Source organism: Aotus nancymaae, unplaced genomic scaffold (assembly GCF_030222135.1).
Source record: "Aotus nancymaae isolate 86718 unplaced genomic scaffold, 86718_ANA_hifiasm-v0.15.2.pri h1tg000033l, whole genome shotgun sequence".
NCBI classification, from domain to species: domain Eukaryota; kingdom Metazoa; phylum Chordata; class Mammalia; order Primates; family Aotidae; genus Aotus; species Aotus nancymaae.
The window spans coordinates 57,560,105-57,583,079 of NW_026988447.1; the positions used below are offsets into that span (position 1 = coordinate 57,560,105).

At 42.1% G+C, this 22,975-nt stretch overlaps 1 protein-coding gene across 7 annotated transcripts in view; it reads right to left on the reverse strand.

Annotated features, from left to right (window-relative positions):
* Positions 1–668, reverse strand: part of SGMS2 (sphingomyelin synthase 2) — an 87,636-nt gene extending 86,968 nt beyond the window's left edge. For 5 of the 7 annotated variants that reach the window (XM_012436489.2, XM_064384027.1, XM_064384024.1 and 2 more), the window contains exon 1: positions 104–183. The gene's annotated coding sequence lies outside the window, so the exon portion shown is untranslated. Of the gene's footprint in view, positions 1–103; positions 184–581 lie in introns of those variants that run through there. The other 2 variants (XM_064384025.1, XM_064384029.1) reach the window with 2 other exon arrangements.
* Positions 669–22,975: the final 22,307 nt, after the last annotated feature.

A 22,975-nucleotide genomic window follows, 5' to 3' on the forward strand; every position in this document is an offset into this window, starting at 1 on the left:
GAGCCACGTACCAGCTTCGCAATCCACCTTCCCCCTCCCGCGCTTCGGAGGACTCGCGGCTCACCAGCCCATCCTCCTCCCGGCCCCTCCGCGCGCTCCTTACCCGCTGGCGGCCGGGGCTCCAGACACTCCCAGCTGAAGGCACTTGCTCCCGAGAACGGGATCTGCCAGGGGACGGAGCCCGCTGCCGCAGCCGCCGCGGCCAGCTCCGGGCGTCACCACCACCGGGCCGAAGCCGCTAGAAAGTTTGCACGGGGTCTCGCCCTCCCACGCCGCAGCCCCGATACGGGAAGCAGCTCTCCGGGTCCCTCCCGCGGCCGCCGCCCCCGAGGCCGCACTCGGCGGCGCTGCAGCACGGGCCAGGCTCCGAGAGGCGGAGGGCGGCTCCGTGCGCGCCGAGGGCGGAGTCTCCCCGCCCCACTCGGCCCGCGGCGCGGCGCTCAGTGTTGACCGCGGCCCGGCGCCCGCTCTCCCCGCCCGCCGCGCGGCCCGCTCCCTGCGCCCTGCAACCAGCGCGCTCCTGACATCATTCATTCTCTCACACCCTCGCCCGCCCACTCCATTTCCAAACAGTGACTCACCCGTCGGCCCGGTGGCAGCAGTGCCCGTTCCTGCTGCCGTGGCTCTCCTGGCGCAGAGTGGAGCTCGAAAAACCTGCGCGACTTCTTAAGAAGAAAATCACAGCCGACCCTCCCCTCGCGGCTGTTTAAGGTGCAGGGAAGGAGGGGCTTGGCAGGCAGGGCAGATTGGCTCCGGGCGGAAAGGCTGAGGGCCTGGAGCTGACCTCCCCGAGCGGTGACAGAGATCAATCTGGGAAAGTTCTTCGGGTGCCACTCCCAGCAACTTTCAGGGGTGGGGCTGGAACGGGATCCCCCACCCCCGCACCCGGCCTGTTTCGGAAACTGCTTCCTGACAGCGTGTGAGTGGGCTTGGGAGCGCCAGCGTTGATTCAGAGGGTGTTGACGGGGCCTAGGTCAAAGAGGTGGGCTTCCAAACCTCACACCGTTGCCTGGCAAGGTTAGTCATCAGTCCGCATGATGTGAGCTGGAAGGGTGCTCCAAGCTAATGAGGCTGGAAGTACTGTGCCTTTCGTGGCTAACCATAGTGTCATTTGTCCTGTTAATTGATCTGCTTCTCATTTAAGGATAAGGAGCCGTCACCAAAATAAACAGTGAAAGTTGTTATTTGCTTAACTGAATACTGCGCTTTTCCACAGCTTTTGGGGTGCACAGCAGCCATGCGTGGTTTCATCGAAAGCCTCAGTAGTTCCGTTTTTAAACGGGGATTGCTGTCTTTAAAATGGTCACGGTTCTACATTTTCCTGGAGTTGCTATTCATACACCTCTGGGCATTTTTCAAAGTAAATGATGGCACCCTCAGGGAATCTAACTAGGAATGACCAGTCCGAGGGAATTTGGCCAAATCTTTATTGATGTAAATGTTTTACATTAATGTCTACTTCTGGACAAGGTAATTATGTTTAGGATTTGCACTGGTTTATGGGTGCTTCCACATAATCAACAAAAATAATGAGGGGAACCTGGGTTTCTAGTACAGGTATCATGTGGGTCAACGTCATTTGTCTGTGGTTATTAAAGATAATGGTAATAGCAAAGAATATGCAGGGCAGGCAGTCCCCAAACTCACAACCTTAAGATGTCACGGCACAGGCAACCAAAGAAAAGAATGGACAAATGGGATCCTATCAAGCTAAAAAGCTTCTGCACAGCAAAGGAAACAATCAACAAAGTGAAGAGACAACCCCCAGAATGGGAACCATCCGTCTGACAAGGGATTAATAACCAGAATATATGAGGAGTTCCAACAACTCTATAGGGAAAAAATCTAATAACCCGAGTAATAAATGGCCAAAGATCTGAATAGACATTTCTCAAAAGAAGACCTACAAATAGCAAACAGGTATATGAAAAGGTGCTCAGGCAGTAACAAAGGCTGACAAGGACGTCAAAAGAAAAGGAACCCTCATACACAGTTTGTGGTAATGTAAATTAGTAAAACCACTATGGAGAACAGTATGGAAGAAGTTCCTCATAAAACTAAAAATAGAGATATCATATGACCCAGCAATCCCACTGCTAGGTTTATACCCCTCAAAAAAGGAAATCACTATATCAAAGAGATACCTGCACTCCTATGTTTATTGCACCACTATTCACAATAGCCAGGATTTGGAATCAACCTAAGTGTCCATCAACAGATGAATGGATAAAGAAACTGTTAGGTCAGCCATAAAAAAGAATGAGATCCTGGCATTTGCAACAACATAGATGGAACTGGAGGTCATTATGTTAAGTGAAATAAGCCAGGCACAGAAACACAAATTTCACATGTTCTCAGTTTTTCGTGGGAGCTAACATTTAAAACAAACTAATGGAGATAGACAGTAGAATGATGGTTACCAGAGGCTGGGAAGGGTAGGGGGGTTGGTTAATGGGTAAAAATATATATAGTTAGATAGAATGAATAAGATCTAGTAGTTGATAGCAAAACAGGAAGACTAGAATTGTACATTTTAAAATAATTAAGAATATAATTGGATTGTTTGTAACACAAAGGATAAACACTTGAGGTGGTAGATACCCCATTTACCCTGATGTGATTATTACACATTATATGCCTATATCAAAATAGTCTGTGTACCCCATAAATATATTTTCCTACTATGTGCCTATAAAAATTAAATTTTTAAAAAATATAAAACCAAAAAAAAAAAGATATTGTCACAATACAGAAGTTTCCCCCAAATCAAAATGCTCCTAAAATTATCCAAGGGCTCAACATCATTGCTGTGGAAAATAGACTCTTTTAAAGCTACTTTTAAAGGTAAGAACCCAAAGGAGACCACGAATCGAAGGTTATTGTGCTGGGGCTTATGCTTTTCTTCTTCAATAAGGAGCTCATTTTCAAATTTACAAAGCCTAGGCATTTTGCCCAGCAGGCAATAGCAAATGGATTGGTTTGCTAGGATGCAGTCAAAATTCAAACCAGCAGTTTTTATAGACAATCACAGAGCTAATTCAGAAGCGTGGGTGTCCTATCCATTGGTAACACTGAATGACTAGATTCAAATGTGTAGCCATCTGTAAGCAAGTTTGGGTGAATATCCCACCTACTTCCTACTTCATGATCCAAATATTTGGACATTATGGGACATGTCTAAATACAATTTTCTGCAGATCTCAAATGATATTGTGGGCTTTTTGGCCTGTGTACATGGATAAAGTCAAAATGCTCCAAACAAAGCCTGCAGTTCTGTCTGCACCGTTGTCTGATGTCAGTCCCGCGGTTCCCTCATAAGCCTCTGTATGGAAGGCTGTTGAGTGAGTAGTTTTGAATTCGTGGTTACTATTGTGCCTCAGTTTAAATATTCTGAAATAAATAATTTTATTATACCACTTAAATATCCCCAGGTAAATAAATAATATAATTGATAATGGATGATCTGAAGTTTTCAATCTATTTGTTGTCAACGTATGAGAAAGCAAATTATTCATCTTAATTTCTATCTTTTAAAAAGTAGTAACATTACGTTCTTTTCACAGAAAGGTGATTTTTTTTGTTTTGTTTTTTAACTGCACCTTTTGTTCTTACCATGTATGAAAGGTGACAAAATTTGCAGTTCATCACCTTTCAAAAATAATGGCACTGAGTGCTTCAAGAGAGAGAAATGGACAATAGGTAAGCGTGTGCTTGCCGGTTGTTTTCTCTAAGGCAGTGTAAATCAAATTTTACAGGTATTTCTTTGATTTGATAAAACATACTGATTAAGTTAGGAAAAATGTATATCTGTAGTACTCATCTCCTCGTATAACTCGACTCTGAATATATCTTAAGTCATTTACTCAACCAACAAATGTTTATTGAATTCCCACTTTGTGCCAATGGCTGTTTGTCTAAGACTCACCATGGTCTGGGTGCAGTGGCTCATGGCTGTAATCTCAGCACTTTTGGAGGCCAAGGCAGGCAGATTACTTTAGGCCAGGAGTTCAAAACCAACCTGGCCAACATAGTAAAACCCCATCTATACTAAAAATACAAAAAATTAGCTAGGCATGGTAGTACATGCCTGTAATTCCAGCTCCTTGGGAGCCTGAGGCATGAAACTCACTTTTACCTGGAAAGGGGAGTTTGTAGTGACCTGAAATTTTGTTTCACCGCACTCCAGCCTAGGCAACAGAGTCAGACTGTCTCAAAAGAAAATAAAAAATGAAAAGAATCACCATGTTACCTTCTTAACAAACGTATGTCTCAGGAATGGAAAAGTTTTTCTTTTTTTAATTTTGCATGAGGATGTTTATTGCAGGATTTGTAAATCAGTTGGGATAAGAGGATGAAGCCTAAGATGACTCTTACAGTTCTTTTTGGTTTGAGCTCTTTGGTGGATGGTGATGCCCTTTACCAAGACAGAAAGTGCTGAGACAGCAGCAGCTTTTATGGGGCAAATGATGAGTTTTAAACTTGATGCATTTAAGGTGTGAGATGTATAAATGGAGATGGCAAGTAAACAGCTGGTGATACTGGCCTGAAACTCAGAAAAGAGGCACGGACTGGAGACACAAATTTGAGAATAGCCAGCATGTAATAATAAGGGAAGCCACAGAAAATCAACCGAGAAGGTCTGGAAAGATTAGAGAGTGAGAGGAGGTCCAGGGGAAAACCAAACATTATAGTTTAGGTGAAGTGGGAAAACATAGCAGATGAGGCTGCAAAGACACATCCAGAGAGCGAAGAAAACCAGGAGAATGTGACAAGGAAGCCAAGGAAAAGCCTCTTTTTGAGAAAGATGAGATACCATTTATATCAAGTGTTCCTGAGAGAGCAAGTGAAATAGCGACTAGATAATGTCCATTGGGTTTGGTGACATTGAGGTCTTTGTTGACCTTAACCAGAAGGAGTTTGCTTATGCTATAGAGGTGTGGATCCTGATTGAGTGGGATGAGGAAGAGCTGATTCAGCAGGGGGCCGGTGAGCTGGCTTCCTGGAGAGCTGGTCAGTAAAGGGTGCACACCTGGCATAGTGGCTCACGCCTGTAATCCCAGCACTTTGAGAGGCTGAGGTGGGAGAATTGCTTGAATCTAGCAGCTCGAGACCAGCCTGGGCAACAAGTTGAAACCCCATCTCTACAATTAAAAAAAAAAATAGCCAGGTGTAGTGACACACCTGTAGTCTTAGCTACTTAGGAGATTGAGGTGGGAAGATCACTTGAGCCCAGGAGATTGAGGCTGCTGCAGTGAGCTGTAATAGGGGACACTCTTAGCTCCTAGAGGCATCTGTTCCAGATCAGTGACAGTGTGTGGAATGCTCTCACACATGGAATGTTTTCTGCCTTCTCCTTCAGCCTCATCTTCCTGCCTGAGCTGCAGAAACTTCTCTACTTTTAAGGGCTCATGTGATTAAATTGGGCCCACCTGGATAATACCGGATACTCGCACTATTTTAAAGTCTATAATCCAATCACATCTTCAAAGTCCCTTTTGCAATGTGATATAATACATTCACAGGTTCCACAGATTAGGGTGTGGTGAACTTCGTGGGCCCATTCTACTGATCACAAGGTGACATCATCAACTGAGAATAAGGAAGTAGAACAGTTGGAAAGTTCTAGAAACAATAGAAACAGTTGGGAGTAACCATTCTGGAAAGTAAGAACAAGAACTTCGTAAAATTGACAGATGGCACCAAGGGCTGAATCAAAGTCAGCACTGTAGATTACTATAATCTTGTATGATCAAGTATAATCTTGGTATTAACCAAGAGTGGCTTTCTCTAGTAGCACTCAGCCACCTGGGCGTGAGCACAGAGAATGGGGGTGGTGGATGGAACAGATAGATCAAAAAAGAAAAAGTCTGGGATGGCATCAATGAAACAAGGGACTAGGAAATAAAAGATGGTCAGAGAGATAAGCACTCAGAGGAGGAGGCTAATGAATAAGGGAAAAGTGAAAGGATCGATGGCCTAGAGATTCCGAAGACACTGCAGAGCATATGGACCTGAGGTAACAGATGGAAGAACTTGGAAACATAAGAGGTCAGGTGGTGAGATTTACAATTATTTTTTAAATATGGAATTGACAAGATTGTATATATTCAAAGTGTACAATGTGATTTGATATATGTATACATTTTGTAATGATAATCACAACACATCTGACACCACTCATGTTGTACGTTAGATCCCCAGAACTTGCTCATCTTACAACTAAAAGTGTGTACACTTTGGTCAACATCTCCCCATTTCCTCCTCCCCCAGTTCCCAGCAACCACCATTCTACTCTGTTTCTATGAGTTTAACTTATTTATTGATTGATTGATTGATTTGAGACAGAGTCTGACTCTGTTGCCCAGGCTGGAGTGCAGTGGCAAGATATCTGCTCACTGCAATCCCTGCCTCCCAGGTTCAAATGATTCTTTTATCTCAGCCTCCTGAGTAGCTGGGATCATAGGCACACCACCATGCCCTACTAACTTTGTATATTAGTAGAGACAGGGTTTCACCATGCTGGCTAGGCTGGTCTCGAACTCCTAACCTGAAGTGATTCACCTGCCTGGGCCTCCCAAGCTGCTGGGATTACAGGCATAAGCCACCGCACCCAGCCAGTTTGTCTTTTTTTTTTTTTTAGATTCCATAGTGAGAAAAGAACTTTTATCTGAGGATGCAAGTCTTTTAATTATCAGGTGCATAGACACCTTAAAGCGAGACCACAGTGATGTCCCACTCCCTGCTTTGAGCTACATATTCATGTCTTGAAACTGCTTGCTATTGCTACAAGTAGCTATAAATTAGCCTAATCATCACACTGGACACTATAACTCACACCCTATAGCTTAACAATATTTAGCCAATCACTAATCACTGTTATTTCTGTAAGCCAATAAGAATTTCTGACAAACAATTCTGTATCAGTCCACTCTCCGTCCCCCTTCTTTGCCTTTAAAAATCCACTTGCAACTGCTGCTAACTGGAATGTATATTCAGGGCAACTTGCATCTGTGCTCCTGAGCTGCAATCCTTAAGCTTGGCCCAAATAAACTCTCCACTTATATTAATCTTGCCTCAACTTCTTCCTTTCAGGTTGACACTGCTATGAGGGTTCCTGCCTTTCACCTTTTCCTCTCTCAGGACCCAAAGACCACTAACCTGCACTTAAATATATGTGATAATGAATGACAAATCATGATGAAGATTATGGAAATAGGAGAAAAACAGTTAAAAAGTACTGAGCAGCTCTTGGGGAGGACAGAGGTAGAGTTTTGGGGGGCCACTCTGCAGATCAAGAGAGGAAGTCAGGGGGTCTGCTGGGATAATATACAGCTGTGGGTGGAGCAGGGGTGGTTAGAGAGTAAACCGATAGGGTAAGAGAGAACAGTACAAATATCCATCACTCAGGGAATCTGGTTGAAACGTAATGCTGAGTGATGGGTGAAACCTTAATTCTGGTTGAAATCAGAAGTAAGGCTGGTCTAACCACTGAATTCTTTGTGTGTGCTTGACTGGCTAACATTGCTTTGTTTTTACTGTATGACCTTCTCTTCCGTCATCAAGGGGTAAGTGTTGGGGCCTCACAGGACATGGCAGATATAGGCAGGGAGTCTTCTGGAGAGTAGTGAGAACACATGCCTTGGAAAATTCAGCAGCAGCGAAGGAAAGGAGTTCTGTCGTTGACAACGATTTGATTCCCAGGGGGATTAGTCTAGCTAGCATTGCCTGAACTTACACGTTTCCTAAGGCCCATCAGCATGTGAGGTTCACCCATGATTTAATGAACCCTCAGGGGGGGCTCCAGACACTATTTCAAGTAAGTACCTGAGATGATTTTTATGTTGAGACAAATTTGGAAATTTTTAGGCTAAGGTGATACCCTCAACATTTTTTTGCTATGTAGTTGAGGCAAATTACATACTATCTAAAGAAATGTTAGCTATCATGTTCATCAGGGATGATGCCATCTTTTTGGAAGCAGCTGTCAAAATTATAACACTGTCTGGGGTTGGATAAGAGGAAGAAGGGAAGGGAAGACAGAGGTGGCTTAAGTAGTTTGAAAAGCTCCTCCAGGGAGACTGAGGCTTCCTCCCAGTGGCCTCAACAGAAAGAAGACGGCTCACCATCTCATTCCCAATCTCCTTCTTGTTTGTCAGTCACTGGCCTAGACTAGCCTAGAGGAAGAGAATCTACTAATCAGCTTCATAGTTATATTCTGGTTTTGAGAGTGTTCTGTGACTATAATTCTTATAAGTCAGTTACTAGAAGGCCAGTCACCTTACTGTTTTAGTAAAATTGAATGTCAAGCCTACCAAACTAAAGCCAGACTTAACAGACTGGTGCTCACACCAGGAAAGTGCCTCCCTGTAGGATACACCTGGACAGCCTGCTAGCCTTCTAGACTGCACATTGCTTCATTGACTGCCTCCCCAGTGGTTTCCCCTGGCTCTATTCCAATGAGAAGTACACATAGGTCCTCCTCTACACAGTTTATTGGGGCACTACACATGATTAAATCACCTTACTCCAACTTGCCCTTCTTAAAAGAATTTGAATTGCAAATTAGAACAGACTTTTTTTCTAATTAAAAGTGTAAAGAAGAGTGATATTGCTGGCGAACAGGCTAACTTTTTTTTTTTTTCTTTTTGAGACAGAGGCTCACTCTGTCGCCAGGCTGGAGTGCAGTGGCGTGATCTCAGCTCATCGCAATCGCCGCCTCTTGGGTTCAAGCGATTCCTCTGCCTCAGCCTCCCGAGTAGCTGGGACTACAGGCATACACCACCACACCCAGCTAATTTTTTGTGTTTCAGTAGAGACAAGGTTTCACCATGTTGGCCAGGATGATCTTGATCTCCTGACTTTGTGATCCACCCGCCTTGGCCTCCCAAAGTGCTGAGATTACAGGTGTGAGCCAACACGCCTGGCCAGGACATGCTAAGTTTATGCAGACCTGACTTTTCAGCAGTTAGCTCAAGTTAAAATATCTCATGAGAAATGTACAAAGTCTGCTTGATTATCCAAACCTTTTCTATAATGAAAGGAAGGTAATAATTGTACAGTGCTGTATTTTCCATATGAAAGTATCTAGTCAATGATCTCAAACATGTAATAAATACTACGACAATCATCTTCACAATTTTATCGTAGTTAATATGGTCAGGGATAAAGAGACTGAAAAAGGAGTAATAATAGACTGAAATCTTGACTTCTCTTCAACCTCTTCAACTCTCCTAAGCTTAAGTGTGTTTTCAGATAGTAACCATTGAAGTATATATCATATATACAATGTATGAATTCAATGTGAAATAATGCCTTGCATTTGTACTGATGGTGTTACTGAAAAGAATCCAGAGCGCTTACATATACCATTAACTCATTGGTTGTATCTTTACAACATCCCTTAAATTAAGTTTCTATGACTTTTTAGTCTGCATTCAGTATTTAATATCAAATGCTTAAAGATTCAAAAGAAAGTAATTTCCTATCATTATATATTTTTTAAATTTCTTATTTCTTTTTGGGATTTCAAAATTCAATGTTTTCTACTGGATTTCCTGACATAATACCCCAGCCCCATACACACGCCCAACCTGATATTCTATATTCTCTCTTGCCCTTGCCCTGTTCTGGCAGCTTCACATAAATTAATCTTGTCTTTCTTTTAATCCTCTCTTCTTCTCTTTTAATCCTCTCTTCTTCTGGTTTAATTTATTACATTTACGTTTCTTCTGATGAAATTTGAAGGAGGAATTTACCTTATTTACGGCATGTATTCCAGGGTTCATTATTAGCAACTCGTTGCTACTCAATAAATACATTTAATTAAGTGTCCTTTTCACCCATTTTGAATCCATCTAACCCATAAACATTTATCAAGTATTTATTATATGCCGAGTTCTATTTATTTACTTATTATTTATTATTTTTAATTTTTTTTATTTTTAGCTTTTGAGACAGGGTCTCACTTTGTCACACAGGCTGGAGTGCAGTGGCACAATCACAGCTTACCACAGCCTTGACTTCCTGGGCTCAGGTGACCCTTCCACCTTAGCCTCCTGAGTAGGTAGGACTACAGGTGCCCGCCACCACACCCAGCTAATTGTAGTTTTTTGTAGAGATGAAGTTTCACCATGTTGCCCAAGCTGGTCTCGAACTCCTGGGCTCAAGCAACCAGCTCACCTCAGCCTCCCAAAGTGCTAGGATTATATGCATGAGCCACCATGCCTGGCTTGAGTTTTATAAAAAAGACAAAAGAGTTGCATATATTCCTGGTTTCAAAGTGTTCTCAGGCCAGGTATGGTGGCTCACACCTGTAATCCCAACACTTTGGGAGGCCAAGGCAAGATGATCTTTTGAGAACAGGAGTTCTGGACCACCCTGGGTGACATAGTGAGACCCTGTCTCTAAAAAAATTTAAAAGTTAGCCAGCCATGGTGGCATGCACCTGTAGTCCCAGCTACTTAGGAGGTGGGGGGATCACTTGAACTCAGGAGTTCAAGGCTGCAGTGAGCCTGGATTGCACCACCACATTCCAGCCTCAGTGATAGAGCTCTCAAAAAAAAAGTTGGGGTGCGATTCTCAATATGGTTGGGAAAAATAAGACACACACTGAGAATTATATTTATCATAATGTAATCATATTTCACCTGGAAGTTAATTAAAACTTAGTGTACTTGTTCCACATTTATTTTCATCTGTTTTAAACCCAACTCATGGGCGACTTGCCAATCCACTCAGAACTGGTTTCAGCTGTTTCTGGCAGTGCCAACAAGCTAGCTTCTGGCCTCCCACTGCCCCTCCTACATGCTAAGTAATTTAAGTTGTAGATAACTACATAAATAGAAAAAGTTAAGAGAAAAACCTAGAATAATAATAGTAATTATATTCACTGAAATGCAGAACCATAGGCATATAGATATATATGTACTCATATGGTTGGGATCTTGGCAAGGAAAAGATGGCATACTCAAAGAGTTTAACACAAAAGAGTTTAATGAAGGGACTATTTATAAAGGGTGTAGCAGGGAGGCCAATACAAAGATACAATAAAAAATGATGAAGAACTCAGTGTCTACTGGGAAGTCATTACCACCTGCAGGCTGTAAGGGGAAGGAAAAATGTTTCCAGAGCTGATGAGAGCTGGAATTATGCAACGGGGGTTGTCTGAGTGAAGCTGCTGGGAGAGAGCTGTGGTCTTAGGTGGAGGATTGTAGCATCTCAGAACTGCAGCAAGACAGAGAGAGTGAGAGGTGCAATTATCCCGATCTCTTTTCCTACTCTCAGATTTCTTCCTGGTATCTCCTGCTGATGGACCCCCAATCAGAAGCTGAAGGGTGAGGACACCCGGAAGATGCAGTCAGCGTCCAGGGGTAGAGAACAGTGCTGAGAAGTGTGGAGAAGGGATTTGGAAGCGCAAATGAGTAGCCAGCACAGCCCCCTAAAGCAGTAAATTCCAGCATCCCCGCCCAGTGTGGGATAGGAATAAGAGGACCAATGGAAGAGACTGTAATCTCAGAATTTGACTTAGCCAATTATTCTATCAGGCCACTATACCAACTGCTATACAGCTTAGATATATAGTTATATGCCAAGTTGTTAACATTCTATCATCTCTTATTTTAGTGGAAAAATGCTCTATTCTCAGACCAAACCTTACCTCTCTAGTAAGGGCCAAAGAGGAGAAAAGGAATCTATGTAAAGGTATGGCAAACAGGTTTTCCCTGGACAATCCCAAGTTAAAACACACGCACGCACATACATACACACATACATACACTCACACACACAGACAATAATCATGTTAAGGTTTCTAATGTAAAAACTCCTTGAATGGCCTCTCAGAAACATGCAGATAATCTATGTTCAGGGTCTTAATTACTTAAAATTAATTTGTGAGACTATTATAGGGGTACAGGAATATATAAGTAATTCTTTTTTTTTTTTTTTTGAGATGGATTCTCACTCTGTTGCCCAGGCTAGGAGTGCAATGGTGCGATCTCTGCTCACTGCAACCTCCGCCTTCCAGGTTCAAGTGATTCTCCTGCCTCAGCCTCCTGAGTAGCTGAGATTACAGGCACCCACCACCATGCCTGCCTAATTTTTGTATTTTTAGTAGAGATGGGGTTTAATCATGTTGACTAAGCTGATTTCGAACTCCTAACCTCAAATGATCCACGTGCCTTGGCCTCCCAAAGTGCTGGCATTACAGGCGTGAGCCACCACACCCCACCTACAAGTAATTCTTCAGTGTCACCATTTACCCATTGCTTAGCCAATTAAGACTGAGGCCCTTTGCCTGTAGTAACGACTATCTCTGGCCACCTAATCTGAGCATGGATTTCAAGGCATTACCTGTCGATGGCAGAGTTCTCTCAAACGATTTAATTTAGGAGACAGTGAAAGAAAAGTTGCTTTCCCTTATTCTCGCCTACTTTCTGGCTTCCAATTCCACATTATCTTGACCAAACTGTGACCATTTTAACTAAAGAATTTTTATGATCAGTAAACTCTGCTACAGAACAGATGAGGACAGAGAAGCAGATGTTGCCCTTAAAAATGGGGGTCCCTAGTGTCCCTCACCAGAGCAGCTCAGTTGAGCAGACCTTCCTACTTCGTATGCTAAGGCAGGCTGGTAAGTCATGAATGATTACAGGTGAGCTGAAGATAAGCCCCTTCAGTTTCTGACGTGGCCAGGAACAGCTAAAGTGACCTCGTTGGTTGTCCTCAGATGCCAAATAAACATAATAATTTTCTCTGGGTGTCACGACATGAAAAAATTGGGAAGAAGTGCTATAGAGGGATAGCATTGGAAATCAAGTTGCAAATATGAAGGAGTAAGTGGAGAAAAGGAGGTTGTGGCCACAAGTATAGGGAATTCTTTCAAGATATAGGTCAGTGAATGGAGAGAGAGGAAATGGAGTGATTCAAAGCAGATTCCGCAGGCAGATGCTTGAGCACATTTGAAGAGAGTGGAGAAGAGAGAAATGAAAAATACACAGGGAAAAAAGCTGTAGTGTTAATGTGGAGAGGACGATCTCTGAGGGCGTTTACTACCATGTCTGTGATTTTCTTTGTTAAATAAGTTGAACTATCAGCTAAAAGTAGAGAGGCAGGATCTCAATGGGGGTTTAAGAGAGAGATAAAGGTTTGAAATATCTACTAGCATACATGAGAAAGGGAGTTGGCAAAATATAAGTAAAAATTTTCCAGTGTTGAAAGCCAAGCTGAGAATGGAGCTAATCAGCAGAGTCACATGTTAAACACAGCTGTGCCAGGACACCTGGGTGCTTGAGTCCAGACAATGGTTTGATGGTTTCATTTAAGACCAAAACCTGAAGGAGCAACTATAGTAAGAGAACAAGCTGGCAAGAGAGTCGAGGCAGCTGGCCGGGCATGGTGGCTCACGTCTGTAATCCTGGCACTCTGGGAGGCTGAGGTGGAGGATCATTTGAGGTCAGGAGTTCATGAATAGCCCGACTATCAAGGTAAAACCCCATCTCTACTAAAAATACAAAAAAACTAGCCAGGTATGGTGGCACATGCCTGTAGTCCTGGCTACTAGGGAGGCTGAGGCAGGAGAATTACTTGAACCTGGGAGTCAGAGGTTGCAGTGGGCCAAGATCATGCCACTGCACTCTAGGAAAAAAAAAAAGAGAGACGACAGAAAGAATTGAGGCTTCTGATAATAAATAAGAAGAGGAATAGAATTTGAGCTTGTTAGAATATGAGCTCTGCCTTAGTTGTCTTTTTATTGCTCTATCTTCAGCACCTGGATCAGTACCTGCTTTCCTTAACCTTACCTGTGGATTAGAATCACCTGGAGAGCTTTGACAATGCTTATGCCTAAGCTGTACCGTGAACCAATTATATTAGAATCTCTAGGTGGGGACTACTCACAGCGTTTGTTTGTTTGTTTGTTTGTTTAAGCTCTGTGAATGATTCCAGTGTACAATCAGGTTGAGAATAACTGCTAGAATAATGTCTGGTATAAAGTAGAAGCCTAATAAATTTAATTCAGTGTGGGGCTGGAATTCAGGTTAGACTACAAAGTCCATGAAGGGGAAAGGGGTAAAGACTGAGGTCTCCATGAACTTGAAGTGTAGATTTGAGGACATTGTTGTCATAGAGAAAGAGAGAAAGAGAAAGAAAGAGGGAGATTTATAAGTTTGTTGTTTTGAACTGGGCACAGTTCCAAGTAATGGTATGATTTAATCTAATAGTGACCAGGGGTCTTCTTTGCACTAGTGACATGGAGCAAAGCTTGCTGTTGTAGTGGCAGGAAAAATCTGAAGTTTGTGAAGTTACCTGTTAAGTCGCACAGGGGAGGGTCAGAGGTGGGGAGAAGGGGAGTTAGACTTGCTGTGCACGAATCTCAGATTGGACGTCAATCTCAGCTGAATTGGCTCTGACTTGCACTTCCTTTTGTTATCTTCATGACCACAAATCCACGTTTTTCAGCAGGTTCTTCTTGCTATCTGAATCCATGATCGTCTCTGCTTCCCTGGGACTGGGACTGTCAATTTGAAGGCTGAGGGAAAAGCAAACAGTGAAGTGGGAAATGCTATCTAAGTTCACTCCCTTTGCTTACAATTTTGCTTGAGGTCATTCTGTTCAGGGTATCTACTGGACAAAAATAAAAACAAAAACAAGCCATAAACCCTCTCCTCTGCAAATCCCATAATGCTTTATGAAAAAAACAATTGAAGTCAATGACCTTTAACATGGCATTTCTTCTTTATTTGAATAAGCTAGTTATCGCTCATTCATCTTATCACAGCTTATAACCTCTATATGGATTATGCCAAGTCACATTGTACTCTGATGCAGAAGTGGGTGATTAGAGGGGGTGGGGCTCCCGTGAAAGAGCTAATTTACACTCGTCTTGTTCCCCACCAGCCAAGTCATTACCAAGGAATTTAAAAAACATTGTTAGTGTGTGGTCAGGCGGTGAAGAGATTTGTAACTCATTATTTGATTTTTATGAAGAAGTACTTGTACTCCTCCTCCAGGTAAGGTAAACATTAACCTTCTGGATAGAAAACTGCGGTCCTAATCATTTCTGTGGCACTGCTGGTCACATGGCATATCTGGGGGCAGCTCCAGACAGCAGCATGTAAAAGCCATGGTACAAGGCTTAACCTACATCTGATTAAGAATGGTGGGAGATACCTTTGTGGGAGATGGTAAGCACCCAAGCCAGCAAACACTGGTGAACGCTCCTCCAGCGCCTGCAGTGGTGGCACCAGATTTTGGGACGTTTCAGGAGGACAAATAATACTCCTCGCTACAGAGAATAGCTGAACCAAAGAAACGGTCCCAGTGAACTGTGTACATAGAGAACTCTGTACAAAAAAAAGAGGGCATTTGAAACTGAAGGTGTGAAGTGCTCGGCAAAGCAGCGTGACTGAGGAAGGATACTAAGTCCCCACCTCTTGTCACTACCTTGCCCAAGTGTCCCTTTCCATCTCTCATTTAGAATCAGCAGCAGCTTCCCCAAGGCATCTCCAGCCTCCAGTCTTGCTCCCCTCCATTCCATTCCACTCTCTATGGCCACCAAACTCTTTCTAAGATGCCTCTGGTTTTATGACTCTCCTGCTTAAGCCCATTGCATAGCTTCTTATTTCTCCTGTTTCTCAGGATCAAGCACAACTGTGCGTGTAGCCTAAAATGTCTGTTGTGACCTGATTTCTGTCTACCACTTCATTTGTTTCTTTTGCCATTCCCAGCTCCCATTCTGTGGTAAATTTCTCATGGTTCATCTAAAATGGTGAGGCTCTCAGGCCTCCTTTTCTGGAAACTCTCTTTCTCTTCTTCTTTAACTGGCTAAATCCTTCTTACTTATCTGGACTCAATTCAGATATCCTGGTGGGTGCTCCTTTAGCACCCTGAACTTTTTCTATCATAGATTAGTACATTTCTTTGGCTGCTTAATTATCTGCTTTTCTTGCTGGACAATATTAGTTCTCACTGAGTGTTTAATATTCACCATACTCCAAATTATGCATGTTTGTTTGAGTATCTCATGATTTTCACAACAATCTTGTGAGAGAGGCACTCGGTTACAAATAATTAAACTGAGGCTATGTTAAGTAATTTATCTAAACCTTAATAAGCTGCGTAAGAGCAGGACGGTGTCAGTCTTGCCTCATGTGATCCATAGCAACAAGCGTATACCTAACTCTTGAATGTCGCCAGTACTTACATTGCTCTTAGAATGTGCTGAGCATATCTTATTTCTACATCTCAATAGGATGAGGAAACTGAAGGAACACCCACGAATATATAGCTAAAAAGTACCCAGGTTTGAACTAAGCAGCTGACTTCAGAGTTCATGCTCTTAATTGCAACACTGTTCTTACTTTACATGAACAAAAATGCTCAGAATTACAGAAATATTAGGGAGATGAAATAGTCAACAAAGCAAAAAAATTTGAGATACCACCATTTAATAAGGCAATTTCTTAGTCCTTGAAGCTCCTTGAGATTGCCTCCATGAAGTCTTCCACAGAAACAACAGAAAGATGGATGCATAGTTCTGGCCAAATGAAAACATGTCTGAAAGAAGAATCTGTTTTTATCCTGGAGCATCCGAGCTTCACTGTGTAGTAATCAATGATATAAAAATATTCGGCTGGGCATAGTGGGTCACGCCTGTAATCTCAGCACTTTGGGGGGCCGAGGCGGGTGGATCACATGAGGTCAGGAGTTTGAGACCGGCCTGGCCAACATGGTGAAATCCCATCTCTACTAAAAATACAAAAAATTAGCCGGGTGAGGTGGCACATGCCTGTAATCCCAGCTATTTGAGAGGCTGAGGCAGAAGAACCACTTGAACCTGGGAGGCGGAGGTTGCACTGAGCCGAGATTGCGCCATCAAACATTGCACTCCAGCCTGGGCAACAAGAGCAAAACTCTGTCTCAACAACAACAACAAAATTCAGCAAAAACATTTCCCTCATTCTTTTGGCACTGAAATATGTACTCAAAAGACATTCTCTTGAGAAAACTGGAAAAAGAAATCCAATGGGATTAAGGTGAAAAGTTGAAATCAACCAGCTATACTCAAGGAGGTCTGTTGTGGTCTGGGAAAAAAAGAATTGGAAAAATCCTTGAAGTTCCTAACAAGGCAAAAAAGTTTAGTTTGGCTTTGTCAAGTACAAACAGAACTTGGGTGGCAGAGGAAAAAAAAGCAAAGGAATGCTTTTATCATTGTGTTGTCCCCCTTCCCAAACTGGAAAATTTTATTGCTCTGTTTCTTCTGATTTCTGTATTGTTTTGGCAGTTTTTATCCCTAAATAAGGGTTTTGAAAGACCATCTCAGCATTTTTCTTTTTTATAAAATATAATAAATTTGAATAAAACATAGAAAAAATATTTTCTTTATTTTTTTTAGAAGATCATGACTTGGGAGGAATGAAGCCCAGGGGCTGGCTGAGTAACAGATAACCCCGATTATCAGATGATATGTCTCTGCTGCTGTGGTAGCCACACTGAAGGAGGCCCCAGTAATTGTCACAGATTTGACGCCGGGGCCTTATTTATCTTGGCTGCTGTCCTTTTTTTTTTTGGACACTGCACTATCCTGTAACTTATATCTGGGATTACATCATGGAGAATAGCACTAGTTGGTGATCTCAGCCCCTCATCCCCTCAGTCAAATATACTTAACTCAGTGCACTCCATGTGCATCCTATCGGACTATTGATAAAGGCTATTCTCAGGTTTTTTTTTTTAATGCACCAAATCTGCACCTAAGTATATAGTAAGAAATGTTTTTATTTTAAATGCAATGATTAGCCATCAAGGGTTTTTAAAAATTTACTGAGGTGAAATTCATATAACACAAAATTAACCATTTAAAGGTGAGCAATTTAGTGACTTTTAGTACATTTGTGGTGTTGTGCAGCCCCCACTTTTATCTAATTCGCAAACATGTCATCACCCCAAATACAACTCTTACTTATTGAGCAGTTTCTCTCCATGTCCTATTGATGGAGTTTAAGCAAGGAATGACGTGACTTGATTTACATATTCAAAAGATTACTGTATGGAAAAAGAATGGACTGTGGTAAGAGTGAAAGCAGGATATAAATTAGGAGGCAATTGTGGCAGACCCGGCAAAAGACAATGTTGTTGAACAGGTAGGGTGGCTGCAGAGATGGTGGAGTTCACAGGATAGGGCTAGAATTTACTGATGGGTTTAAAGAGAAGGAGGTGATAAAAAGGAGGAAGTGACCCTGACTCATAGCTGTCTGGCCTCGACTCCTGGGCAGAGATACAGGAAACTGTGGGGAAGAATAGATTTAGGGGAGAATGGTTCAAAATTCAGTTTTAGACATGTTGAGTTTGTCATTTCTACACTAGGCAAACCCAGTCTCTTCCTTGTTTTACCCATACTCCTTTATGGTATCTATTCAAAGGGGAACCTTTAAAGTATTTTTTTCAAAACTACCTGATGAGTCCATGTCTAATTCTGGAGTTAAAGCCAAAGTCATTTCAATGATATATAATCTTTATATTTTCTCCCCACCTCCAACCCACTCCTCATTACCTCATCGTCTACACTGTCCTTGCTCATTCTGTCCTACTGGTCTCCATGCCAGGCACATTCCTATCTCTGGACCTTTGTAGTCTCTTCCTTTTGCCTGGAATAATTTTTCTACAGATATCTTAGATACCTGCCTGACTTATCTCCTTCAAGTCTTTGGCCACATTTCAGTATCTCAATGAGATCTACACTGACAATCCTATTTAAAATCCCAACTGCTCTTTCATCCCCAGCACTCTACTCTTTCTTTTTTGTATCATTTCTATGTCATCACCTTTTGTTATACTATAAGTCTTCCATATGGTCTGTTATTAATCTTTGTCTTATCTCCTCAGAAAGCATCATGAGAGAGAGGGATTTGATATTAATCTGTCCCAAGAACCTAGAATATTCCCTGACACATAGTAGGTACCCAATAAATGTTGGCTGGATGAGTAAAAATAATTACTTGATGTCTAAAAGGAGATGTTAAATAGGGGTTTGGGTAGATGAATCTGGACCTCAGAGGAGAGGTGAGGTCTAGAAATACTAATCTGTAAGTGGACAGTACTGAAAGCCATGAGAATGGATGAAATTACCCAGAGAAAAAGCATAGCTAGAAAAGAGAGGTTCCAATATTAAGACTTGAGAAATTCTAATATGTCAAGATCAGGTGGAGGTGAAGAATCCAAGAAAAAGGCAAATAATTAGGACCAGTAATGCATGAGAAAAATCAGGAGATGCCTGGAGAGATGTTGTACGGAGAATGGTCAACAGTATCATCTCTGGCTGTGCAGCTGGGGAAGATAAAGCTGGATAAGTCCCCACTATATGGGCAACATGGAGATCTTTGCTGACCTTGATAAGAGAAGTTTCTGTGGCAGTGGAAATGGCTTAAGGATAGGCTGGAGGATTGTGCTATCATACATCTCCACCAAATAAGAAAAGGGGAATAACAAGAGATAATAACACACAACGTCAAAACATGTAGGAAAGAAAAGAAAAGCAGACAAGCAATGCCAATACATTTTTGGAAGATGGAAAGTATGTGGAGCAGTAGAAATGGATTTGACACCTGTGTACCTGGAAGCAGTGGCAGGAATGAGAAATTTAATGAGGAATGAGGCAGTTTATCACGTAGAAGCCATTAGATGTTCTGCACTTAGATTCTCCAGGTACTCCAGGTACTACAGAAGGTGGAAGTGAGAAGCCTGGATGAAAACAGGAATGCTTATTGAAAGCTTTTATAGAATGATTGAGCTCACCAATCCCCTTCCTTATATGGCCCAGCCAGAGGACTCCATCCCCATGTGCCTCTAACCTGCCCAAGGAGTCTTATTCTCTGGAGAGTTTGATTAGAGACTCTTGACTCTGAGACACTAGGACCAGCAAAAGGACAAGGCATGGAGTCCTAATAAGAGGAAAATGGTCACACTGAATTGTAGTTTCTGGACCCCCTTCTCCTGCTCTACTCCCAGAATTTTGGCAACAGACTGGATCATAGATTGGAGGATTCTTCTCTGGAGAATCTAAATTACCCCTAAGAAAATACTGACATGTACTGATATTTTCAGAATCATCCAGTGAAAAGGCACTGTCATGGTCAGTTTGGGCTTCCATAACAAAACACCATATAGTCTGGGTGGGTCAAACAACACATATTTATTTCTCATAATTCTGGAGGCTGGGAAGTCCAAGGTCAAGGAGTGTAGAGATTCCATTCCTAGTGAGGGCCCTCTTCCTGGTTTGTACATAGACACTGTCTTGCTGTGTCCTCACATGTTGCACACACACAAACACACACACACCACACACACAAACACACACACACAGAGAAAGAAAGAGAGAGAGTTCTAGTTTTTCTTCCTCTTCTTATAGTTTTCTTCCTCTTTTAATTGTATATAGTTCTTACTATATAAGGATACTAATTCCATCATGGAGTCCAACCTTCATGTCTTCATCTAAACCTAATTACTTCCCAAAGGCTTCGCTTCCAAATGCCATCACATTGAGGCTTAGACCTTCAACAAATATTTGGTCCATAATAAGCACCCTAATATTTGTAGCTGACAAGCACCCCTCAACCTTGACATACATGCAGAGATTCCTTTCAGAATATGGAGTAAGGCAAAGCATGATTGCTTCATTGGGAGGTGCAATCCCAGGGTAGAAAATAAGGTGAAAAGGAAGCAGGAAGAATGGGAAGCAAGTGTAACATGATACAGTGACCTCTGCTTCCCAATAAGTCACTAAAAGAAATAGCCATCACGTGACAGGTGTATCCCTTGGCTACATGGAACACCTCCACATAGGTTACGTGGGGAAAACTGAACACCCGGTAGACTGTTTCAAAGCTGTTTTTCCAACAGATTCTTCGAAAGCAGTAGGTAAGGAAATTAGAATAATTCAGTAAGTCCAACTTCTGACTAATCAGACTTTGAGAAAGAGGGAAGAGGGGAAAAATTATCAAAGATATAATATTTCTAAACCTGAACTTCATGGGTTTCCACATTGAAAGAGACCCTAAATACCTAATACAATCAATACAAAGTGGTATTTTGGAAACGGCAACAGAGATGAGACACCAAAATATTATTGAGAGAAAAGGAGGAGCACGCAGAATGTCATGGACTGCTGAGTTAAAACACAGAATGCTAGATGAGGGTGGAGTGTGACTTTGATATTCCGAGTCAACTTAGTCAATATGAGGTCAAGGTTGTTTTTGACATGTAAAGACTGAAGAATTTCCCTCCCATGTACATTTGTATTAAAGAAAACTATTGGTGTATACATTCTAGCAATACAAAAGGAAAATGAGATCCAGTACATAGAGGTGCGGCGGTCAGCTGACCACTCGTGCTGACCCATGCTCCTTTCCTCCTGGGACACACTATTACCTTCCCTAGCTCCTCTTGCTGGTAAGTGTGGCCACGTGACTGCCTCATAGCCACTTTAACAGTAGTGGTTATGATGGCACCATTTCCAGGTGTGGCTTATAAAATCTTCCCACACATGTTCCTCTATGTTCATTTCCCCTTTGGGCTGGCTGGAATGGGAATGGCTCCCAGGCAAACCTAATGGGGTATATTAAAGATGGCAGAGTGCCCCGGTCAACCTGGTTTCTGAGTGGCTACATGGAATAGGGCTTCCTGCCAACTAGTTCACCCTACCCACTATACAGTTATGCTTGTGTCTTAGTTTGGATTGCTATATCACAATACCACAGGCTGGGGAGCATAAACAATGAACATTTATTTCTCACGGTTTTGAAGCTGGGAAGTAAGTCCGAGATCAAGGCACTGCAATAGCCCCATTTTCTTATAAGATCACTGACTCTGCCCTTAGGACCTGATTTAACCTTAATTACCTCCTAAAATGCCTATCTATAAACACTGAAGTTAGAGCTTCATCATGCACACAACATAGGAAGGGGAGACAGTGTTGTCCACAGCAGTAAGCAAGAAATAGACTTCAATAGTTTGTGTTTTTATACATTTTGGGATCTGTTCATAATGGCAGTTACCTTACCTTGATTAATGATGCAACAGAGGAAAGAGTGAGGTGTCAGGCACCAGGTCTGTCTAGAGGGCAACCAGCCTATCCTACCCGGGATAGAAGTCAGAGGTCTTTAGGAGGGAGGTTGCCAGGTGAAAAAGGAACTGATGTGTTCAGACGTCTGGCCAAAATTATTAGTAGAGTTTCAGCAGCTCTATCAGAACATTTAGAAAAAAATAAATGTTAGCTATATGGAAAGCTAAGCAAAGACAGTTTCAACTCTCGGATAAACCACAATACTCATAAGGAACAACTTGGGTCAAGCAGTGAATAGTTATTGCTTATAGTAATGTCAATGGCTGTGACTGCTGACTTAGCCAAACATTATAGTAAAGTGATATTGAGAGGATGAAGAAGGGAAGTTCTCTCTCTGTGTGTGTGTATGCGTGTGTTTGTGTATGTGTGTCTTGACAGAGTTCAACTTCTATAACAGGAGGTGAATTTTAAAAAATGAAAATAGTTGAAGAAATAGCAGTAAATAATTACCAGTAAAAACAGCATAAAAGTTGAAGGTGGTTTCCACTGGGAGTAGGATGGGGAACAGGATTGTGGGCTGGGCAGGGGAGTGTGAGTTTTCGTTAAAGCCTTTTAGTACTAGCCAAATATTTAAAATTCTGTGCACATATTGATAAAAATCATTTATGCATTGTACCTTTTTATCCTTTTTTTTCCCAGTAAGATTGAAGGAGAGGTGAAGAAGGAGCTGGAGGAACTGTAGACAATTCCTTCAGGAAGCTTTGCCTGCAAAGAGTAGCAAGGGGTGGGCAGCAGCCCAAACGTTTAAGGGAGGACTTAAACTTAGAAAAATTACAGTAATAATATTTAGTTAGCACATCAATTAGTGCAGCATTTATAATGAAGAACAAAGTCTCCTGCTCCAAAAAAATTATAGTA